Source organism: Pongo pygmaeus, chromosome 2 (assembly GCF_028885625.2).
Source record: "Pongo pygmaeus isolate AG05252 chromosome 2, NHGRI_mPonPyg2-v2.0_pri, whole genome shotgun sequence".
NCBI classification, from domain to species: Eukaryota; Metazoa; Chordata; class Mammalia; order Primates; family Hominidae; genus Pongo; species Pongo pygmaeus.
Window position 1 is genome coordinate 190,703,944 of NC_085930.1, and position 7,150 is coordinate 190,711,093.

Consider the following 7,150-nt stretch of genomic DNA (forward strand, 5'->3'; position numbering starts at 1 on the left):
ATACAGGTATTTTGTTTGGCTGCTTTAAAAGTAGGAAAATTTTACACTTAAAATAGCTAGTTTTTTTCTCTTTTCTTAAAAAGTCAAAAGACTTTAGAGCACTGACTTAGATTTCTACATGACAATTAGAAGAAACTAGACAGTGGATGCCCCCTTTGAACTGAGTCTCTTCTGTTTTACCATAATCCCCACCAGCCCCTCTCATCTTACCTGCAGCTTGGTTACCTACCTGATCCCCTGTAGGTTTGTTTGTTTGTTTGTTTTCTTTTTTATTTTTATTTTTTTGAGATGGAGTCTCGCTCTGTCGCTCAGGCTGGAGTGCAGTGGCACGATCTCCGCTCACTGCAACCTCCTTTCTTCACCTCCCGGGTTCAAATGATTCTCCTGCCTCAGCCTCCTGAGTAGCTGGGACTACAAGCGCATGCCACCACACCTGGCTACTTTTTTTTCTATTTTTAGTAGAGACGAGGCTTCACTGTGTTAGCCAGGATGGTCTCAATCTCCTGACCTCGTGATCCACCCACCTCGGCCTCCCAAAGTGCTGGGATTACAGGCGTGAGTCACCATGCCCGACCCCTTGTAGATTTTTGAGCATTCAACCCCTGATATCCTAAGCATTACTCTGGGCCACATCTTTTATCCTGGTAATCCTTGAAAATATCTCAAGAGACAGCATTATTCACATTTTAAAGACAAGAAAACCAAAGTTCTGGGAAATCAGGTAACTGGCACCATTGTTAATCTAATATAGACTATCATGCTCTTTCTTTCCTCTCTCCATAAATAATGTTTTAAGGATTAGAGAAGTTTAGAACAGCCTGGATGCGTGGCTCACACCTGTAATCTCAGCACTTTCGGAGGCTGAAGGGGGTTGATTGCTTGAGCCCAGGAGTTTGAGACCAAACTGGGCAACATGGTAAAACCCCATCTCTACAATAAATACAAATATTTGCCAGGTGTGGTGGCATGTGCCTACAAACCCAGCTACTTGGAAGGCTGAGGCGGGAGGATTGATTGAGCCCAGGAGGTTGCAGTGAGCCGAGATTGCACCATTGTACTCCAGCCTGGGTGAAGAGAGAGACTCTGTCTCAAAAAGAGAAGTTTAGACCAGTCATTTTCAAACTTACTTGCATATTAGAATCAATTGAGAAGCTTAAAAAAAAAAAAGTGTGAGCTCCATCCCAGGCCATATAAATCAGAATCTCTTGAGGTAGATGCAGGCATAGATTGTTTTTAAGTTTCTCAGCTGATTTTAATGTTCAGCCAGGGATGCAAATCCCTAGCTTAGGTATCAAAAGACAAGATAATTTCCAGTTTCCGCTGAATTTTGTTTTTGATAGTTTTAAAACACATACAAAGTCAGACAGACTTTTGGCCTTACAAAAAACAATGTACTTGAATGTTTTACTTTTGAAAGTGTATATTGTGTTGTATCAGCAAAGCATTAACAAAACTCCTAAAGTAAGTTGGATTTGACCTAACTCTACATGGATTTTATATAGCCCTGTTTGTTAAAGTACTGAAACAAAATGAGTATTTGAATTCTGGTGACTGTTTGCTGTAGGTATCAACTATCTTCACACAGCTGAATTTAAACTTTGCAGGAGGCTGGGTGCAGTGATTCATGCCTGTAATCCCAGCACTTTGGGAGGCCAAGGTGGGAGGATCGCTTGAGCCCAGGAGTTTGAACCAACCTGGTCAACATAGTAAAACCCCATCTCTACAAAAAATAAAATAAAATAAACTAGCCAAGCATGATGGTGCACACCTGTAGTCCCAGCTACTCAGGAGGCTGAGGCAGAAGGGTTGCTTGAGCCCAAGAGTTGGAGGCTACAGTCTAGGCCACAAAAGGAGACCCTGTTTCTAAATAAATAAACAAGTAAAAATAAAAAATAAACTTAGCATGTATAAGGCGCAGCTGTCCTCTGACTATATTCAGCAATTAAGTTTTATTATGGTTCCCTGGGCAAAGCTTGCATCTTTTGTGATGCCTTAGGTTTGCTTTAGGTGGTACACCAAAAGCCCAGTTTGATCAATCAGCCAAAAAAATAATAAAACTGATTGACTACTTTTTTAAAATAATTATTCTCATTTAACTGGTCAAATTATTGTAGGTGTGCTTGTTTGCATGTATAGGCAATCTGTAATATTAATGCATATAACTTTTTATTAAATTATTGGAAAAATTCAAAGTAATGTTTTTGTGGATCAATCCAACTATGACTGGCCCTGAACAAAGGAGGATGAGAGTTGAAAATGTAATTATTTACTCATGGCAAAGTGTGGCATAATTTTTGCTTTAAAATAAACCCCATGCATTATAGATGAGAATTTGTTTTAGAGGTCTCATTCAGTCAGAAAAAAGCCGTGCAAATTCTTCCTTCTTTTGAAATATGTCTTTACCAGTAAGTGTACTGGAAATGATTCTACATTAAAGTGAGTTTTGGTACAAATTTAAAAAGCAATGCCATCTAAAATTAGAATTTACTTCAGACATGACTTATTTTGATGCATCATAAAATTATGAAGATCAATTATGAAGCAAGTTTTAAGATTGCGATGTTCTCCATTTTTGCAAATAGAGCACTAGCTAGTAAATTTTAGAATTTGGATATTCATCCAAAATTAGAAGCTAAAGAAGCACTGGAGTTGGCTATAATTAAGGCATGGGTAAGTGGAGACCTCTTAAGCCTGCTTTCAACAGGTATATGTTAATCACTTGGCGTCAGCAGCCTCTATTCACATCCCCAAAGCCAGCTCATTTTAGCTCATTAATTCTCAAAGCGTCTTCATAAGTAGGAATGCTTATAAAAATCTATTTTGCAATGGAATATAGGGAAAGAAACTATACCTTGCCAAAGGTGAGACTGAAATTTTTTTAAGGAGAATTTGTATTATTTTAATTATTTTTATGTACAGAAAACAGCAGTGTACACTTAACCCTTTAATGGCAACTTCTTTAGCCTTTGCCTTTCCAGCTTGGCTGTGTGAGCCACAGATCTGGGACCCAGGACAATACCTCCCCAGTGACAACAGATCTCATCACATGTGTCATTGTAATTAGTCCTGATAGCTTCCACCAGCTTAGCCAAAGCTCTTTTGTCTTCTGAGCTAACCTGTGTGAAGGCAACAGTGGTACAGGTCTTCTTAGATATCCCAGTCTTGCCTTCCCCTTAATAATGCAGTAAGGGACCCCTATTTTATGAGACAGGGCAGGCAGGAAGACAGCCAACTCCAGGAGATCCACGTCATGTGCAGTCACCACCAGCTGAGCCTTCTTGTTCTCCACCAAGGTGATGATGGTGGTAACTCCTGCTAGAAGGACAAGTGGTCTCTTGGTGGGGATGTCCCCTTTGCCAGTAGCTTTTGTCTCTTCTTCTGTTCTTTCCATGTCTCTGGTCTGTACTTGTGGGCCAGCTTAAGCAGCTGAGTGGCTGTTTTGGAGGTCCAAGACCTGGGTAAACCGATCAATTGCAGGAGGCACTTTCAGCTACTTATAGTGGATAGCTCTTTGACACGGCAACCTGATATAGTGGGGCCATTTGACAAGGCAGGTGAGGTCCCTTTTGGGCTGGATATCCTGTCCAATGGCAAAATTCTTAAGACTTTTCTCTAACAGGGGATTCACCCCTTTCCTGGCCTCCTGCTTCTTCAAGACAGCAGGGTGTGGAGCCACCTTCTTCCCATTGGCCTTCTTTCCTTTCAGTATCTTGGGCGGCAGAAGAGATAGTGAGGTTGAAATTGTAATAAAGTTTAGATCAGGGTATTGGGCATAGTATTTTAGCCTGTATGAGGTAGATAGGTAGATAAGCACATACATACATACATAAATACATACACCATATATGTATATGTATGTATATTTGTACATATTTACACTTACACCAAATATAGATATGTAATACTTAGAAATACAATGTACATTTTGATATTAATGTCATGATATCAAATTTCATATGATGACGTAAACTTTAGAGTCAAGTTGTAAATAACAAAAACTGATTCAAACCAACCTAAACAATAAATGGGATAAATCCTATTTATCCCTATAGCTAGTATAACCAGCATAGCTAACATAACTATAAAATGCAAGGGGCAGACCTGGCTTCATTCAGTGACAAATGATATCATCAGGGCTCTATCTTGGTGTGCTTCTCAGACTGTGTCCACTTGGCATCAAGGTGGTGCTGGCAGCCTCCTTTCCCCTAACCCCACCATCATTCCCATTGTGTCAGCTCAGCAGCCCCTCCAAAAATAATTGTTCTTTCTCAGTATCTGTAACAGAAAAGCCCAGGGCAGGACCCTGATTAGCCTGCTTTGGGTCACTTGCTTGCCCATACCGATCACTGTGGCCTGAAGTATAGGGTTCTCTGATTGCCTATGCCTAGGTCATGTGCCCACCCTTGTGTCTGGGTGAGGGATAAAAGGGGCAGTGCCTTTTTGCCTTTGCCAACCACGTGAAGAGGGTTCCGTCATGGAAAAGAATGTTCCGATATGAAGAGAATGTAGAGAAGGGTAGTGGCTACATAAAAATAACATATGTTCTGCTTCAACAAGCAAGGCCCTTTATACGTGGCCTCTGCCTAGTAGTGTAGATCTTTTGGCTCTCATTCTCCATAAATACATTAATTCTAGCCAGACCCAATTACTAGAGTTTCCTAAACTTGATGTGCTTGTTGACTGAATGAATGAGCAACTTTATCAGTAGAGGTGCCTCTATGCTATTATTAAGTTTGTAGAAAACTTGAGGCCTCTTGAAGAGTCCAGATTACTTAAAAAAAAAGTCATGTTCCTAAATGATCTTTATTATTTTATCAAGTATTGACTAAATATGAAAGTGGAGTCATTGATGATGGTTATATATGATATTGACTAAATGTGAAAGTGGACTCATTGATGATGGTTATATATGAATGTACTTCTACTTATGTATGCAAATATCTGTCTCCTTTCTTAGAATAAAGGCAGGAACCCATTTGTGCTTGCAGCCTTCAAAGCACCTACTATAATGTTATGCACTTACTATGTGATTAGTAAAAGTTTCAGAACTAAAATGTATTAGTTCCAGTTCTTAGGCAGGGCACTTCCTGCTTTTCCAGGATGGCTATTTTCCCTCAGGAAGCTACCAAATACTGTGATTTCCATGTGTATATCTGATGAAGAGACTCTGCCCAAGTGTATTCTGACCTGATAGTAGTTGTCCAGAGCAGCCTGCATAATAAAAATTGTGTTTCCTGATTTCTAGATTGAAGTTGAGCACCAGAGCGTGCTAGAAATATTAGGGTCCATGGGTGGCCAGGTGCAGTGGCTTATGCCTGTAATCCTAGCACTTTGGGAGGCTGAGGTGGGCAGATCACTTGAAGACAAGAGTTCAAGACCAGCCTGGCCAACATGGTGAAACCTCATCTCTACTAAAAAATACAAAAAAAAAAAAAATTAGCTGGGCATGGTGGTGCATGCTTGTAATCCCAGCTACTTGGGAGACTGACACATGAGAATCAGTTGAACCCAGGAGGCAGAGGTTGAGGTGAGCCGAGATCATGGCCCTGCACTCCAGCCTGGGCAACAGAGTGAGACTCTGTCTCAAAAAAAAAAAAAAAAAAAAAGAAAGAAAGAAAAGAAATATTAGAGTCCATGGGTGATAAAACTCCTACAGAGTTGCCTCTATTATTTGCAGGCAGATTGGCCTAACCTGATTTTTAAAAACGCTACAGGGATTTTTAGAAGGAAGTACTAATATGCACCAATTAAAATTTGTTCTGTGAATTCTTTTTCTTTAAATATGGGTCAAATCTACCATATATACTACTATTAATAGATCATATTAGTATAGTGATTTATAATCTATAAATTCCCATTCATAAATTTCATAATACTTATAACTCATGTAAAAGTTAAAAAATACAAGGTTTTAGTTGACAGCAAGTATAAAGTGAACCAGTAAGTGCTTAGTTGCCAAGAAACCTAATGCAGTTTCAGACTACATCAACAGAAGTAAATGTCTGGACAAAGGAGGTGATATTTTTATTGCCATCTGGCAATAAAACCAGTTAGAAAACATCTGGGGTGTTGTTTAGCTATGGGCTTCATCAAGTTCGAAGAGGGACATTGATTGACACAGCTGGAGCTTTTCCAAAAGATAGCATCCCAGAGGGTGTAAGAGCTGAGGCCAAGTCACATGAGTAACAGCTGAAGGAGCTGAAGATACTGAGTCTTAAAAAGAAACCCACAATAGTTAATTGAAAAAATAGCAACAGAATCTAAATACTAATAGGGCTAATTCTTAAGAATTAGAATTCTTAAGAAATAAGAATTAGACCTTTTCCACAGATGAGCTAAAAGCTACACATTTTGGTTCAATATACTTTAAGTTGTCCTAACAAAAATACTGTTTTCAAATGACATGATGATTTACCTGTCACTGAAAATGATAACTCAAAGTCTGCATGATCTTATATCAGGCATACCAGCACTACCATCTACTAGCTCTGTGATGTTGGACAAGTTACTTTACCTTGCTGAGTCTCAGTTCTCTAATCTTGAAAATGAATTTTTAGTATTATTGGAAGGATTACATGAGACAATGTAAGTCAAGCCATCAGCACTGTCTGCTCAGAGTACATGCTCAATGAGGGTCAGCATTATTATTAGACTGACTTGCAAAGGGCTTCTTTAAACTATGCAAAAATAACAGAGGAGGAAAATAATAGTAGGGTTTAATTCCCTAGGCCCTCTGCATAACCAAAAATTGAAAAAGATTGGTGTGGAAACCTTTGTCTTCTATTGTGTTCTACAGTGATTGATGTTAATGATACTTTTGTCTTGAATTTTCTTTGAAGCCTCAGCCAAAAAAATTATCATTTTTCTTTCCTAATAAGCAAAAAATGTTTATTGAATACCTTCCTGACTTTATGGAATACCAGAGTATTATTTTTAAGCACTTGGGGAGGAGAGTTACTCAAGAGGTGGTGGAAGTAGAAGAGGGTGGATGTTGAGCCAAGCAAAGGCCAACTTACAAATTGTAAATATATGCCATGCATAAAAAAATAACATGAGACACGTAAAGTGGAATACATAGAACAGAAATGTGTAATAATATATAGCCCAAAAGCAAGATAGAATTGATGGGAACCATTCAAATTCTATCAAA

General features: G+C 39.0%; 1 pseudogene; it reads right to left on the minus strand.

Moving 5' to 3' along the window:
* Window positions 1–2,936: 2,936 nt before the first annotated feature.
* LOC129032965 (large ribosomal subunit protein eL8-like) lies at window positions 2,937–3,820 on the minus strand (annotated as a pseudogene).
* Between the last annotated feature and the right edge of the window lie 3,330 nt (window positions 3,821–7,150).